Source organism: Nymphaea colorata, chromosome 7 (assembly GCF_008831285.2).
Source record: "Nymphaea colorata isolate Beijing-Zhang1983 chromosome 7, ASM883128v2, whole genome shotgun sequence".
Classification (NCBI taxonomy): domain Eukaryota; kingdom Viridiplantae; phylum Streptophyta; class Magnoliopsida; order Nymphaeales; family Nymphaeaceae; genus Nymphaea; species Nymphaea colorata.
Window position 1 is genome coordinate 7,081,160 of NC_045144.1, and position 18,203 is coordinate 7,099,362.

Below are 18,203 nucleotides of genomic sequence, written 5' to 3' on the forward strand. Positions count from 1 at the left end.
AGATCATGCCCACTGCCCACATCTGTATACATTTCTGCGAGGCCCACCAGCACATGAAAAAGTTAAAAGAAAACGCCCCCATTCTTTTTTATATCCATGCAGCAGTCAATCCACATAATGTCATTAAAGGAGTCAAGTCCTATTCCCACACGCTGCAACCAATTGTACCCACTGCTCCCTCATCATACCCATTATTGGGTCTGCAAGACGTCTCCATCTTATATATATATATTACCAATAACTTAGCCACTGCTTTTATTAAATGAATGCATCTTTTGCAACAGTTTTTAACAAAATAAAATAAAATAAACAGTCATATGGCTGTTGAAGTATCTTGCTTATATATATATATATAAGCTATTGAGAGAGAGAGTGTGTGTGTTTTGGTAAAAACCAAATCACTTGGGTAAGCAATAAAAATCAGACCCATTAATTTTTTTTTTTCGTTTTTTTGCAATCTAACTGTATAAATATAATCTTAAGAGTGATTTAGTGAGAAACATATACTAAGTTAGTTGTTTTTTAGCTTAAATAATATTTTTTCATAATAAAAAAAGTGAACAGATCTTGTAACATCAAAATTTTGATGGTAAAAAGATACCTAAACTAAAGCATGATTTATAATAAGTTAGTGTTTATAAGCACATCATAAGTCTCACATTTTGTTTAAAATACTTTTAAACATGAGGTCTGGTTTTTCTCCCTTACCCAAATGGTCTGATATTATCAATCACTTACTACAAAATAGTCGCCATATTAACAGTGGCTTATAATACAAGGTTTATTGTGCTTCTATCAATGATTAAAGTTTTTTCTTAATGTTTTTTTATTTTTAGTCATCCAATAACATCAAATTCCTATAAATTCCTATAGGCAATTATTAATATTCTCAAATGGTTGTTGTGATCATTAAATGATTGGGAGGGAGATAAAACTAAAAGTCAAGTTATTATGGATAGTTGGAATATATATATATATATATATATATACATAAAAGGCCCACGTACCCGTCTCGGTATATGGGTACGCCGACATGTGGGCACGACAGGGTATGGCTGTATTCTAAAACTTAAAATTTTATCCTTTCAAACTTAATTTTTGCGTTGATTTTTTCCTTCCCTTTTATTTTCCATCTATCTAGCTTTTGTAACTTCCTCCTGACTTTAATTTTGATTTTTTGTGAATTATTATATATATAATGTGTGTGTATACATATACACACTGCCCGTACATTCATGCCCATAATTTTCATGACATGCCTGCACCTGCACCACTGTACTTCTTGTAAATCTGTACCCATGCCCATGTGACACAGGCTAGAATGTTCTCTAGCCGACGCACTTAGTGGATGATCAATACCAAAAAAATAAAAAAATAAAACCTAATGTTGGAATTAGATTTTATTAATACCAAATTTTTGATAACTTAAAATAATATAAAATGATTTACTTAAGATTCACATAAAATTCAATTCTTGGATCGGATTTAGATATTTGATTTTACCTATATATATAACTTATTGGATTCTTTTGGTCATCTGTTCATCCAGATGTCTATATATATATATATATATATATATATATATATATATATATATATATATATATATATATATATATATATATATATATATATATATATATATATATAACTTATTAGATTCTTTTGGTCATCTGTCCATCCAAATGTCTCTCATGCTATATATATATATATATATATATATATATATTCACACGCGCAAAAACCTAGCTAACATCGTACATTGTATCCCTTTAAATACTTATTATTGGATACCAGATGAGGACATAAATAGATATAATTTTCATGCTCCGAGAATTGACAGTCTAATTTTCTGAGTTTAATTGTATGGGTCCACATGACATTTGATAGTCCTAGAACTGATATCTAAAGTGTTTTGAGATCATTGGAAATCTGCATGGATAATTGAATTATACAAGAAAGAGAGAGAGAGAGAGAGTTCTGTTCAAGTGGTTACTCCTTTTGTTCTTTGACCTGGAGAAACCACTCCGAGCATGGAGACTTCCTCTGTCACTCGGGATATAGGCAGAGATGCATAATGAGAGCTGAGCTCAAGATAAGCCAGCTCTAACTCGACTTGACTCAATATAGTTTGTGTCTCTAAATATATATTGTATGTTCAAAATTTTCTCATTTTTATGTAAACCAATTTAAGTTTTCGAAATTACAAAACTAATTAAGTTTTCGAAATTACAAAACTAATAGTGGTAAACGAGTCTGATCGAGTTTGACCGAGTCGAGTTCATCCAACTCGAACTCGTCAATGAAGCTTAATCGATTGAGTTCAAGTTCAGTTCTAGTTGACTTGGCTCATTGAACATTTCTAGGGTATAATACCCTCAATATTGCGATTCTTTTAACCTCACTCCTAGCCTGCACCAGCTTTTCACAAAGAATAAATGCATTTGAGATTTAAATCAGTGACTGGCTGCCTACTAATCAATGATTTAATTACCAATTGGGCTGCACTCCTTGGGTCAACCTTTAGATGGTACTTGTTGTGTATATTCATAAGTTTAAAATGATATTATTTACAAGTGGTCCGATGGTTTTTTTCGTTAAAAACAGTTGCAAAATGTACATTGACGATGACACGTGGGAAAATACACTTTTTACAACAAAATTTGGCGAGAAAATACACTTTTTACAACAATTTTTAACGACACCAAGTTTAAAAAAGAAACTCATTTGACCATAGATGTAGTCGGCTGTTTTTAGTTTTTCAAAGAGTGTGTGTAAACACATATATAAAGACAAAGCAATACTTGTAGATGGCTATAAACTTCACTAATATGAAATATAATAATTTTTTCTAATAGCATCCGGCAGAATTGAATTATATGTATATAAAAGAGAGAGAGAGAGAGAGAGAGAGAAGAACTTATCTCTCCTTTTTTCTGAAAATATCTTTTGCTGGTCTTTTCTGCTGGCCAAGCAAGCAAAATATTTAAGATATATATCCTGGTACCTGAGTGCTCTTATAATTATAAACATTGCTTCTCATACATGTACATTTTCTGCTTCCGTTGCCGCACGGCCTATACATGCATACACAGGTGGCGGGACTGTAGCCACAAGGATGCTTCAGGAAAAATGAAAGCCAAGGCATTTTATAAGAGGATTTTGTGCACAACCACTTGAACGTATGGTCGACGGAGTTCGAGTGAAGACGAGAAGAATGATGAGGGGATGTCGACAGTACGTGTCTTTTTGGGGTCATGTCCAGCAAGGGAGAAGCAACAAGTTGGGGCTTCCGGTCGTGTCCCGTGAATGCCCGACCAGAGAAGGTGTGGCTGAGAACGAGACACATTAGGGAGCCAGGAATGGACGGGAAGTGGTGGCCGGAGTGGGCCACCGGTGAGCTGTTCATGCCGCTGCTCCTCTTGTTCTTGTGTGCTTTTCTTTCTGATCTCTCAGACCACACATGCCAACTCATGGCAGTCTCTTGTTTTCTGTTGTTCAAACAGCCCACCGGAAAACCAGGGGCTGATTCCTCCTGCTGTATTCGAAGCTTTGGTTTTACTTTATATATGTTCTGAATCATTGAATCAATTGAAGAAAATACAATGTACCTGGAAGTACTGTATACTCTCGTCAAGTCTCATATTCAACGCATTATAGAATTGAAATTGACACATTGATATCTACGTATAAATAAATTTTCGTATATTTTAAACTGACAATTGGATCCTATTTTATTGTTTTCACTTTTATGGGTGTATATCCGGTTCCCATGTGATGTCGAAAATTGTTAATGACCCTTAGAACACCAACACATGTTTTTTTCTTCTTCTTCTTCTTGAGAAACTGCACCCTGGTCACGAAGCTTTGTTGCTCGTTTAGAAAGAGAAATTGACAGGTACTGGACTCTTAGGTGATAGAACTTTAAAGGACATTTAGTTATTTTAGATTTGAAATCTATGGATTCGATGTGGGATTGATGTGGCATACTTTTGCTAATGTCGCAAAAGATCTATAGTAAAAATTCATGGTTCATCAAACTAAAGATCCACTTAAACACTTATTTTATTTATTTTACATTAAAAAAAAATTCACTCTTAAATCCACAATCTTAAATCATGAGGATAATCTGAGTCTATCAAACGCTCCCCTTAGGGAATCATCTTGGTTGCTGATTCTTTTTAAGATAGATGGGTGAGAGAAAAATAAGTAGAAAACTTGTTAAATAAGTACTGGATGACTAATATATCATAGACGAACTTGTTTATTGCTTCATAAGGTTTCACATAAAAAGTTACTTTGTATGGTAGATATATTAGTTCTATAAATTTACTTGTTGCATTTTGTAAACCATCATTCAAGTTAACCAGATCACAAGGTGAAGAAAACATACACAGAAAGTAAATCATAACTTTTATTTGAACGTAAAAATGTTGTTCTATATATGTCGACTTCTAAATTATCTCTTAAATGCGTTAGACAGGTTATAGTTTTGTATGTTGGGACTGAAAATGGTAGCGGCTTGGAAATGGTAGCAGCCGTTACTTTCGAGTTGAAAGGAATAATCATAAGTTCATATTGAAACACAATCATGGACCCCGAGGATGCTACTTGGCTACTATTGGTTTAGCAAATTGCATTGAACCTCACCAAAATATGAGTGTTGATTATTGGTCACAAGGGCCCATAATTTCCCAAGATCTCACGTCAGGAACAGGGTTCTATATCATGCTGACTTGAGTTGCTTCACACTTGCATGGTTCAGGGGCGACCGAAAAGGATACATGGAGACTTGATGATGAATATTTTTCAAACCTGTAGTTGTCATCTTATAAAGAAAAATCGGTCCATTCGTTGATTTGGTAGGATGATCTTCATGATCGGATGTCTATCTTCGTCCGTGTACTTGCGAGCGACGTGGCTCTTCCCATTACACACACACTGCGCTTACCCCAAAAGCAAGATTCAAGTAAATATTAGGAGTCAAATGACAAAAAAAATTATGAATATAGAAAAAGAAAATGGAGTGTTTCTGTAACACCCAAAGAGTTCGATGTTAAAATTACGTGGCTGTTTACTTGGGCTGCAAATTAAATGTTGGTAAGCGTGACACTATATACATCATATCATATGTCATATATACATGATGGTATATATATATACATAATAACATATCATATAGTAACATATACAACTATATACAATATATATGTTATACATATATAACATATATAGTATATACTATATACAAGTATAACATATATATACTATACATGTTATATGTAGTATATCCGTACTTACAATATATACATGTTACTATACGTGTTGATATGTAATATATATTATGACATAAGAACATATATATGTACTTAAATATGAACGTATACATATTATACATTATATGTTAATGTATACTATATATGTATCTATAGCATTATACTATATATATATATATATATATATATATATATATATATTGAGGGATATACCACAGGTTCATCAACGCCTCAGAGCGTTTTATGTCGAAAAGAGTTTTAAAAAACAAATAAATAAATTATTTTTGTAACATGGGTGAAAAATACTCTTCAATAAAACAAACCAAAACAAAAATTACCTCCAACGAGGGAAAAAAAAAAAACCCCACGTGTGTTCAGGCTGACATGTTTACTCCAAAATTGATGAAAGTTGCTGCCTAAATGTTGATATTAATTTACCTGCACGCTTAGGTAGTTATTTCACACTATAGCTATAGCGTCTGTTCCAATAGTCAGTTGTTTGAATTAAGTCCCAAATTAGTTTATCACTTTTTAAGAAGCACAGTAAACTTTAGTAATATAATCGAACAATAGTAAATTCTATATAACAAGCTAATACATGTCAATCATGTACAACATGAAATACATATTCAGTTTGTGCAATATGTACATGATCTTACATATATAAGTATGTATAAGAGAGGAATACGTACTACGAATACCAATTCAGACCAAAAATGTCAAAGTCAATTAGTAATTTGATAGAAGTATCTCATGGTTTTCATCAAATATTCAAGTAGATATCAGATTTGTATGACATTTGAATCCTATTGCATGTAAAAGCTCAGATATTAATGTTTTGTTTTTTATATCCAAATATGGTCCTGATTGAGTCAAATTAAGCAAAATTGGAATGGTTATACATGTACAGTAATGCCAATTAATCCCAAACTTAATCTAATACAATATTGGCATGCTCATTATGAACAAAAGATATGTATTACATACGAACAAGCCTTTGCGACCCAATTAAGCGGATGGAGTGAAGCAGTCCTAGTCATACTAAGGAAGTCAAAATATCCGATTTGGATTAGATATTCAACTGAACTGTTCTAGAAAAATAATATGTGGAGAAATTAACACCTGATTAAGAGATCGCATCGATCCGGATTTAAGAGATGACATCTGATTATATTTAATTTGGATATATATATATATATATATATATATATCCCCTATCAGATTCAGATTTGGATTGGATTTAGTTTTAAACAAATATCATATATCCTATGCTCTTACATGTTGAAAATCAAATTCAGATTCAGATGTAAATGTAAAAATCAGATATGGATGGGATTCAAATTATGATATCGAATTTCAGATTCAAATTCAGATACAACTTTTCCTGATTCATATTTAAATTCGAACATGTAAACACCTGAAACAGTGAATATGGTTAGGAGTATATCGGATTCGAACACGATCCATTGACATCCCCTCTTCATACTCATGCTGGTCAAACATGAAATTAGAATGAATTTTGCTTGGTGAGCTGCTTTTTACTGGTTACAAATGACCACTGGAAGAGCAAAGCTTGAGAAGTTAGCTCGGCTCGGCTAATTTCCAAACCCTCGAGCTCACTTATCGATTCAACTTCCCTATAAGATGACTTAAAGTAGTGACTTAAGACCACGAGTGATGTTTGTAAGTTGGTTTCCCCTTTATGTAGAATCCCGTTTTAGCTCCTGAAGCCCAAACTACTCTTTTTCATCAATTATTTGCTCCACTTCCATTAATTTTGGGCCCTACATGTCTCTTGGCCTACCCATGTCTTGCCTTTTTCACTCATTGAATGGGGAACAAGAAAGAACTATTTCTTGATTCCACTTCTTATCCATCACGCTTCAATCTTAATCGATGTTATAATTCAGTCCAAGCAGGTTGGCTTGTGATTGCTAATCGCTATCCTTGAGTCAGACTCCCACTACAACCATCTCTTTCGAGATTAGATTTGGCTCTAATAGGTTTTATTGTCCAATGGGGACAAATTTACATGTGTCTTGTTGGATCTTTACGGAATATCAGCCCCGAGGATTGTAGCGCGACCGGCTCGGGTCAGCAGCCATGCACTAGGCAGCTGGTCCCTGGTTCGAATCGCAATTAGGGCGGTACTCTCCTCATGTGCCATGGGTAAGGGTACGCAGCAATGTACAACTTAAAGTACGGTGCGGGTGCATACACCTGGCATTGACACAGCTCTAGAACTTTAGGTGGATAAAAGAAAGGGGCTTTGGTCTTCCCTCGGGTGTTAGAATTAGCCTCCCGCTCACCTGATCTTTGGAGAATATCGCACCTTGGTTCGGTTATACAAGAATGTACTGAAGAAAGCATGAGCCAGACCCGGAAAAAACCATGCCGCTTCTTAAAGAATCATGGACCTCTTAATCTGAACTTGAACTGGATTCAGATTTTCAATTGGATCACTTTAGAAGAATCATGCCCCGCACTTCGATGTCGAATCCATGACAGGACTCTAAATCTCTTTCCATGCTAAGATCAGATCTTATCCAATTGGCAAAGCTTTTAGGAATCTATCCAGAGAGTTCGCTTTCAATAATTGTTTGATCTGCTTTAGTTAATTACCTTTTATTTTTCTAAAGAATCTTGTGGGTAGTGCAATCTTATACCAGAACAGTTTGCTCCAGTTCTTTCTTCATTCCCTGTCCACAACTTCAACTAAAATCATGAAGGGAAACAAAATTTACATTAATGTTTTTAATCAGGAAAACATAAAAATATTGTCAAAGTGTTATGGAACATTTTCGGTCCCTATTCTCTAAAAAAAAAAAACACTAAATCTAATTTGTTTACGTCTCTTTTGATGGTCTAATAATTTCCACTTTTTTATGGAAAATTTTAAGGAGAATGTAGCCAGTTTTGTTTTCGGGGTCCAAAATCCAAAAGGGCAAAAAATGGGGTCTTCATCTTTATTTGATCTTTTGTAATGATGAGCCAGAGGGCCATAGCATAACGGTGAAGCTCGGCCGCCAGTTTGATTCTTATGAATGCTATTTTTCTGAACTGCAAAAAGTAGCATGCATTACTCTTAAGTTGAAGGTAATAACTGTAAGTTCATTCAGGTCCCAAAGCACCTCTAGATCGAGTGACAAGAGAAAGGAGAGATGACTTTGGCTTCTTCAAGATATCCCCTGCTTGCTTTCTAGTACCAGAATTCAACATCTTCTCAAAGAATACCTACGCTATCAAAGACTTACTCAGCTTATGATGCCAAGTCCCAAGGTCCTATAAATGGAAAAATAACCAAACTATCCAAAGATCTTCCTTTCGCAAATTAATTTTTAAAAATATCAAATGTAATTTTTTTTTTTGGGAAAAGTTTAACTAAATATCATTTAAGAGTTCAAATTCCATTCTTGATACATAATGGAAATACCTTGAAGAGACCAAAGCCCTTTTTCCTTTAGAGGGTCAGACAACAAGAGAGATTAAAGATGAATATTGTTAGTTCCCTGAGTGGGGTTCTCAGGACTGTTTTAGATAACACTGGCTCCAGCACCAGCTTTCTATGAGTGATCCTCCAATTTAACGGCCCTAGCAAGGACTGCTTTAAATATTATCCATGATGGGGTTAGGTCGGTCAGGACAAGGGCAGAACAAATGGTGGCCGGAGATTTGCCTCCCAAACACATGATGTATACAATGATCACTGTCATTGCATCATGCACCAATGTGGGTCCAATTAACTTTAAAGCTGTTTATATATTAAAAAAAAAAATTTAACCATGTCTGGAAATGTTAAAAAAATGCAGGCTTGTTTGTTTCATTCAAAAAGCCGAGCTTGGTGCCTAAAGGGGCACAACTTAACTGGTTGGGTTAGAGGCTTGTAAAAGGTATGTCTCTAGTTCAATTCTCGTGGACGCTATGTTTCTGTGTCTTAAGGTGGTATTGCGCGGCATCCAAGTTGAACGGTGTCCCGTTTTATCACTGACACCGACGCAACTCAAGACCCCGAAAGCAAGAAAAATGAAGGGGCTTTCGGGCTTCGCTTCGGTCCGTAGAATTGACCCTCTCACTCACCCGAAAAGCAAAGCTTAGTTATCCGATGCAAGGGAACCCTCGTCTTGGCCAATTCGATATATGAAACTGATCATGCAATCTCCTGACTGCCGAATCGGTTGAGCAACAAATATACATCCGATGGGGGGCATTTTTGTAATTTTGTATAAAGGAGCGTACGTTTTATACATTTTAAATTTTTTTACAATCCTTCCTTATCCTTTAAGAAAAAAAGGAAAAAAAAAACTTCTTTTGATTATTTTAATGAGGGTATAAACTTAGGAATGTGGATTGGATTTGAATTGTATATCAAGTACAATCCGGCCCGATGATAAGGCCGGAGGCGCAGTCTAATTAAGATAAAAGATATATTTTTTAATACAATTTAATGTATAAATATTAATTCATTATAACAAAATATATAGAATTATATCATTTATAAATAAAATAATAATTAAAAATATGCTATTAAAGCCGAGTAGTATATTCACAATTTTTAGAGGGGCCAAACAGTGTGCTTTTCAAAATGTTTAGGAGTGCCAAACTAAAGACTTTCAAAATATTAGGTGGTAAATTTTAGTTTTTCAAAAAATGAAAGAGAGAAGCATGGCCCCTGCCGCCCCTCTAACTCCATCCCTGTACATCTGACCAAGTTGAATGACGGGCTCAGATGAGCAATTGCTTCAAAAAGTCAGATTAGAAAAGATTTAACTAATCAGATTGATTTCGGATTTGGTTCTAGATAAACATTATCTCCAATTTAGATTTGAATTCAGTTTTAAATGAATATATTATATCCAATATCCAGACATTTTACAGTTTTAAATTCTCTTCTCAATGTATCATACTGTGGTTTGGGTAGACATTAATGAAAAGGCAGATTCAAATTTGGATATGAATTTGAAAGTTTGATTCAAACCAGATTCAGGTCACGAATATGAATAAACAAATTTGGATATGTAAATTTTGTATTTATTTATATTCGAATCCAAATATGTGAAAATATTGATAAATTGGATATGGTAAAAGATAAACCTTATTGGAATCTAATCTAATAGGTTACCTTGGGAAGTTCTCTTACATCTCGCGTGTTTATGAAAGCATCATTGAGAGACTTTGAATTTGCATCAAAAACCAGTTGTCTCACCACGCATGCATGCACATGCATTATGGAAGTGCAAGTACGCACGTGCATTGATGGGTGTCTTTCCCAACAAGTTCTATCTAGATCTTAATCAGGAAAGGAGAAACAAAGAAACAAATTTGGATTTCGGATTTGAAATTGAAATCCATTGGCTATAATTTGCGCTTGGAGAAGGATATAAACAGTTATTCAAATTTCAGTGTTAACTTTTGCATCTAGATACACATGAGTTTGATTTTAAAGAATGTGTGTGTTTTTTACTTTGGTTTAAATTGGAGTGAATAATTTAAATTTGGGTTTTTCCAGGTCCATCTGAGTATGAATCTAAACACAATGATAGGAGCACTATGTGAATAGACTATAAAAGGGTCGTTTGGCAATAGAAACAGTACAATACTCTTCTAGCCTCTACTTATGTGTAGTGGGACTCAACTTTAGTGGTTGGTCTTCTAGACCTCGTACCACATTAGGGAGTCCATAGTACGCACCCACCTACCAGTATAGGGAGTCCATAGTACGCACCCACCTACCAGTATAGGGAGTCCATAGTACGCACCCACCTACCAGTATAGTAGCACAAGTAGCTTTCGTATTAGGCACCAGATTAGCTGTCATGCCTAAATCCTACCCAAAGATTAAGGTAGATCTATAAAACATTTTGTTATAATGTTTGCTGAATTTATCTAAACTTTGGAGCAGATTCATGAAACAATAACATTCATAAAACAATAACAAGTTGTTACTGTTGTCAAATCGCCCCAAACATATTGTGTTTGTTTACCACAAAACATTTAGGATCATCAAACAAATCAAGAGGCTACTAGTAGAATTCATTGTTTGTTGTTGTAGTATGCATGTGTGTGTACAGATTTGAGCTATGATTTTTTTCTTGGGCCAAATTAAAATTTTCGAACTTTTAATGTATAAAATTTGATTTTTCGAAATCTCAAGGGTGCCATGGCAGCATTGTGCCCCCTGGCTCCGCCCCTGTATATATGCATGTACACATGTACAACCGTAGCCCTACTTGTCTTGTTGATTCATGGTGTCTTTGAGACATTTCAACCACTTAGTCCATATGCTAGGTATTATAGAAAGCCCCGCTGCAGACAAAATCGCAAAAGATATAAGTTCACGTGTCACCACCGTGGAGAAGTTAGAAGCCAAGGTATCCAAAGCTGAAGAATAGAAGAAAAGAAGATAGCAACCATGCATGGAAAGTTCTCGTCAAGAAAGACAGGAAGGAAGCGACATAGAATTAGAATCAGCATCTCTCATTCAATTAGTGGAGGCCCTTCAACCACTTAATAAAGCAAAATCACTCCATCGGTGGAGCTGCCATCTCCACCTTGTCTTTGAGATTTCTTGGATCCGGCTATTTTCCATATGAGTCCTAGTGAAAATTCTGTCTGCAATTATTATCGCGTTAGTTTATATCCCTCCTGTGTTTCTATGGCAGATGAAACGTACCTTGGCTTAATTCAAAACCTCACCACGAACTTCCAAAGGATTATTGAAAATCAAGTTTTAAAGTTCCTACCATTAAGGGGCATGTAAAAAGACATGTTTTTACTTTGACTCCCCTAGGTAGGTATCAGTAAGGTGCGGTACCCAAGTTGGATGGTACACTATTATTGTAATACCTGAAAAAATTTAGTCTCGTGTGCAGTACCCAAGTTGGACGGTACATCATTAGTGTAACACCAAAAATCTAGTCTCATGCTGAAGATTTTGAGAGATCTTCAAGAGCTTATAAAGGAGGTTGTTAAAGTAGTTGATTATCTTGATTTATAGTCTTTTTTAAGCTGAAACCATAACTGTTAGGGTGCAGGTTGTGATTCGTTGGCCCAAGGACCCAAGCCTGAGAGTGGGTCTGGTCGTTACAATGATATCAAAGCTAGATTCAAACACTTGGACCTGAGGTCCCACATGCGTGTGTCTTAAGCGAGGTAAATTGTAACGCCTCAAAAGTTTAGTTTGATATTGAACATTTTGAGATATCTTGACATATAAAGGGGGTTTGTTAAAGTAGTTTGTTGTCCTGGTTTTTAACATTTTTTGAGCTGAAACAAAAACTGCTAGGGGGTATATTGGGATCCGCCAGATTAAGGGTCTGAGTTGGGTCAAGTCATTAAAGTTGCCAACACTGACACCGATGCAACCCAAAACCTTGGAGACAGGAGAAATTGAGGGGTTCTTAGGGTCTCTTTTTCAAGTGACTTCTATTAGTAGCTAATTACTAAACCCAGGTGTAATTTTACCTTCTTATCTAGAGTTTATCTTATATAGGATTGTTAGTTCTGTAAATTAATTAAATAAGATTGTAGAATACTGTATGGACTTTATGGATCTATCCAAAAAAAAAATCATAACCTTGTACAAAAAAAAATACATTGTTTACCTTTGGCCCAAAAAGTTACACAGCATTTATCCATTTGTTGAAAATCATAATAGAAATATCTGAATGTAATTGGTGTATATAAAATTTATGAGAATGAGAACTCTTCTCTAAGAGATTTTTCAAATTGGTGCACTTGGTTTGGCTGTATCTAGAGATGAACTCTCATACTTTGTGGGTGACTAACTATTATTTTTGCATATAGTTTCTTTTATTCAAATTTGAAGTATTTGAACATTTTAAAGAGCTCAATAGTCACTACAATATCATTAGCTCCAAAAAAAAGTCAGTAAAAGGGAGGGGGTGCCAGGGCCACCAAAATTCGGGCATTTGATTGCCCTGGATCTAAAATACTTGGAGTTCAAAACTCATGAATTTAAGATCAAAACCCCCTTCTCCCTCCCTCTTCCCGGATCTTAAGTGTTCGACCTTTTTTTCAATGTAACAATGTATGGCTCCTAAGCGGAACATAAAATCTTTTGTTTGATAAATCTTAAATTTTGACATGCATCTTTTGTCACATGAACAAAAACATGTTACCCAAAGGATTTTACTGCTTTGACATCGTGAAAATTGCCAATAATGGTGGTACAGCTAATACTTTAATAGCGGAATGTGCGCTTTCCCCTTCACCGGCATGAAAAATAAGTCGGAAATTTTTTTTTTTCAAAAAAAATCACAGAAAATAGAACCAATGACTTTATAAACAAGCGACAGTAAGTGGGGCGAAATACGTATCAATCAAGAATCACACAAATAATGCATCAGTGAAGATCCTGAACAGAGCACGGTGCATTCTTCATGTCAGAGAAATACTTCATCAACTTTGAATGGCACGCCAGGATTGCGCCGCTATTAGTCAATATTCGTTGGTGCTTTTGTTGCGTATTTGAAATATTCAATAATGCAGTAAAAGCATCACAGAACAAGTAGATGCAATGAATAAGAAACAATCTCAGTTTTTTTTTTTTTAATTCAGTTCAGCAGTTAATAAAATAAAAAGAAAAAGTGTAAACTAATATTAGATTATCTTTTTTTAACTGGTTTTTCTCTCATCCGTCAATCTGAAAAAGATAAAGAGCAGAGATTGTCATTTGTCAATCTAACATTTAAGTATCTAACACCTGAATTTTTCTCTTTTCTTTCTCTTTATCTATATAATATGTATGTATGTATGTATATTCCATTGTCAATTTGCTTTGATCATTCAAATTTCAAGCATTAACATTAGCAAAGCTTCTGGCGCTTAACCAACATGTGTGTGTGTATATATATATATATATATATGTGTGTGATGCACTAGCACGAGTAGTATATTCAATCTATTCTTGTTGCCCTCAAATTGGCACATACATAAAACATGGCATTTCAAGGTCACCGACAATGACTAATTGAACTTGGCAGCTAAAGAATGACAACTCTCTCTCTCTCTCTCTCTCTCTCTTTCACACACACAGACATACGCACATGAATCCTTGGTGAGTACCATGGCCAAATGGCAACTGGCATATAGTAGCAAAAGAATATGATTGTTCATTGGAAGCAAGGGAACATAGATAGTCTCTGTACCTAACATCGAAAGAGGCTCCCAATTATTCAAGCTAAGTTTGATGGTGCTACGTTGCTTTCAATCTCTTTCGACTTCCATGTTTTGAGTCCTCGAGGAGCGACCGACCGAAAAGAATGCATGATCACTCGATGGTTGCCTCAAAGAATAGAGAGCTTTCGTGGGCAACGTGGCTCTTCCTATTACACTTACTGTGCTCCCCAATGAAACCTTTGGAAATTGATGAAAATGATCCACTTTATGGTTGCATGTAGGCTTATAGGCTGCTGAGATTTCCATCAATGTCACTTACTAGCCCAATAATATCATCTAGATGAGTTTTCGTTGTTGATGTTAGTATATCTTTTGACGGAGCAAGTTCGTCCATTAACATGCCTATCATCCGCCACCTACATGTGAGCGATGTGGCTCTTCCTATTACACTTACTATGCTCCCTGTTTTCGATGAGTAGAAGAAATATCTCATCACCTTCTTCCCCTCCCTCTCATCCTTGCCTCTAAGGGCCAGGCTTGGGTCAGAGTCCCTTGGAACAGGGCGCAGCAGAGGGTGAGCCCCATCGTGCCCATACACTAAGCAACGACTGGGCCTAAGTCCCCCGGAACAGGGCGCCGGGACTCCGAGAGGGTGAGACCCGTTGTGCCTGAACACCTGAGCGACGGACTGGGTCCGAGTCCCGCGGAGCAGGGTGCCAGAGAGGGTGAAAGCCCTGTCATGTAAAATCGTCATTTTCAGCACTGAAAGTAAACATTTTCATGATTTCTTAGCTTTTGGCCTTGGGCCTACATGTTTCATGTGATACCCATGTCTTGCGCTTTTCACTCACCTAGTGGGAAACAAGAAAGAACTGTTTCTTGATTGCACTTCTTAACCGATTTCCAGCTTGGTGTTAGATTCAGATCCAGCAGCTTGGTTCTTGATTGTTCGGCTAGAACCTAACTCACATGGGTCCAAGTACACGTATGAAGATAATGATGTGGGTACGGCAGTTTTTGAATATATATATATATGCCCACACTCATACATACATATGCTAAGTACCACAAAAAAAAGAAATTTAGAATATAAGTAACATTTAAATAAACAAGTAATATAAGTATATATATATATATATACATACACACACACACTCATACATACATATGCTAAGTACCACAAAAATATATATATATATATATAAGTAACATTTAAATAAACAAGTAATATAAGTAAAAAAAGTACATGTTAGTGACCAATAACATAGAAAAAACATAATGAAAATTAAGTTGGAAATAAGGTAAATCAAGTAAAAATGAGCAGTTTAGATTAATTTCAATCCAAAAAGTGCTTAGGTGTGTCGAAGTGTCTGCTTTGTTGTGTCGATACAGTGACACAGATGCAGGGACTTTATTGAAGTACCAGCGTGACTTTGGATGGAACCCTGTACCTCTGGATCCGGATTTGGATTTAACAGGTATTAATGTCAGATAGGGAAACATGTGTGCATGTCCTATCAGATCTTGTATACAATATCAAATCTGGATCTGATCATATAGAGATCTGATCACAATACAAGTTTTCATGGTTTCTTTACGTTGATTCATATTGGACTTGCCCTAGGTTCAGATTTTCTGTGGAGTTTCTAATAATCATGCCTAGCTAGTAGTTCTTCACCAAATATGATCAGCCATTATAGGTCCAGGTTCTTACATAACTGTTCATGCTAAGATCAGATCTCATCAGATCCAATGCAATGTGTTCTATCCGGTTTGGTTGGCAATGCTTTCTTCTCATAGAAAGTAAGGCGTTGTTCCTTGGGCTGCACATGGGCCAAGTCAAGCTCGAGTTGCACCGGCTCTATCTCAACTCGATGCAGAAAGCTAGAGTGGAGCTCGACAGAACAAGCTCGAACTCGACTGGACAATAAAATGTCAAGTTCAAACTCGACTGGTTTAATTCATTTACATTAAGGATGTCTCCTTTCGCTTAACTCGTTTAACTTGATTAACTCATGTAGTTGCTACTTGTTTAGTTATTTTCTTATTATAATTTAATATTCATTGTTTAGTTGAGCTGATTTGAGTTCTTACAACTCGAACTTGATTCGTTTAACATTTCAAGCATATATTTGAACTCAATCTTGACTCATTTATAAATGAGTCAAGTTTTAACAAGCGAGTACAATCGAGTTCGAGTCTAATTTTAAACAAGCGAGTTCAGTCGAGCTCGAGCTGGCTCGACAAGTTGTGCAGCACTAGTTGTCCCCTGTCTCAGTCTCTTTTTGCCTTTCTAGGTCCATCCAGAGGTCGCCCACTACAATCATGCATCATATTTCTGTAATATATTGATGTAGTTCAAACAAGCATCAAATCCAATCTCATAAAATGGGTTAATTTGCATGATTTATGTACCTAAGGAGTTGGATAATTGCAATTGAGACAATTTCTGATATCATTAATAAAAATTAGCGCGGAATTTTATCACGACATAATGTGTGAGACAACCTCAAATATTCCTACTACTTCATCCATTCATTCTTTTCAATATATGAAAAAGTTGTTAGCACATGATTATGAACGTGAACAAGACTTTGTTAACATTGACCATAACTATTTAAATTTTTCTATTTAGTGGTCTAATTCCCAAAGTTCCAATTTTTTCCAAATAAAACGATGATTGTGAAAGAAGCCTTCATACATAATCTTTCTGTGAAATTATCAAGATCAATACTTATAAAATTGTGGAAATAGTTATCAAAAAAAAAATTGTTGAATTTACTAACCATATAGAAAACCAAAAAATGAATATGGAATGGTGATTTTTCAAAATAAATGTGCTTAGCTTCTACCTGCAGCAACGGTTGCTTGTATGTTTCTTAACTAATTGATCGCTTAATATTTCAGATTTTCACACAGCTGGTTGGACTGACTTTCTAGTGAAAGTACAAAGTCAGTTCTATTCTCATGGGTGCTACTCGGCTACTCCTCTAGACTACAAATGAAAGATATATGACACTGCAGATAGGGGAAAATGAGGAGCGGCTTTGAGCACTTCAAGATATCTCCCCCCAGTGTATTTACCAGATCAAAAAGGGACAAAAAAACAAAAATGCAACATGTCCAAAGACTATTGAAAATGTTTTATATATATATATATATATATATACACTTATTTATTTGTTTGTTTATTTATTATTTATTTATTTATTTATTTATTTGGCTAGGTGGGGTTAGACAGAACTGTTTTAGATAAGATTGGAGATAAACAGGGTCCAGCACCAACTTCTTATTAGTCCTCTAAAATTCGACCGGAATGCCCATTTAATGGGCCCTAGGGCTGCTTGGCTTGTTTATAACTAGGTCACATGGATTAACATTGGTGGATAGACTTTTCCTTTTGAAGACATATAACATGATACCGATTAATATTCATTAATGTCGTTGGTTGATGTAACAATATTAATCATCAGTTCAAACTTGAGGCCCCTTACGTACAACCTCACCTACAAACAGTAAGCATGTCCGGAAAATAATTATGAAACTTGTTTGATTATGATAAAAAATAACCATGGTTAGGTCTCCGACCAATGAAGCTGGTTCCGCGAAACCCGGGATTATGTCAAATTGGATCTTATAATTAGCCTGCATGCATCTGCTCGCTACCAATTTCATTGGTGAAGAAAAAAGATCTAGGAATTGAACCGAGTATCAAGTACTTTCTTTTCTGCTATAAAAGCACACTATGTCTGGTGGGCCTTACAATACCTTAAGACTGAGCATCAAGCC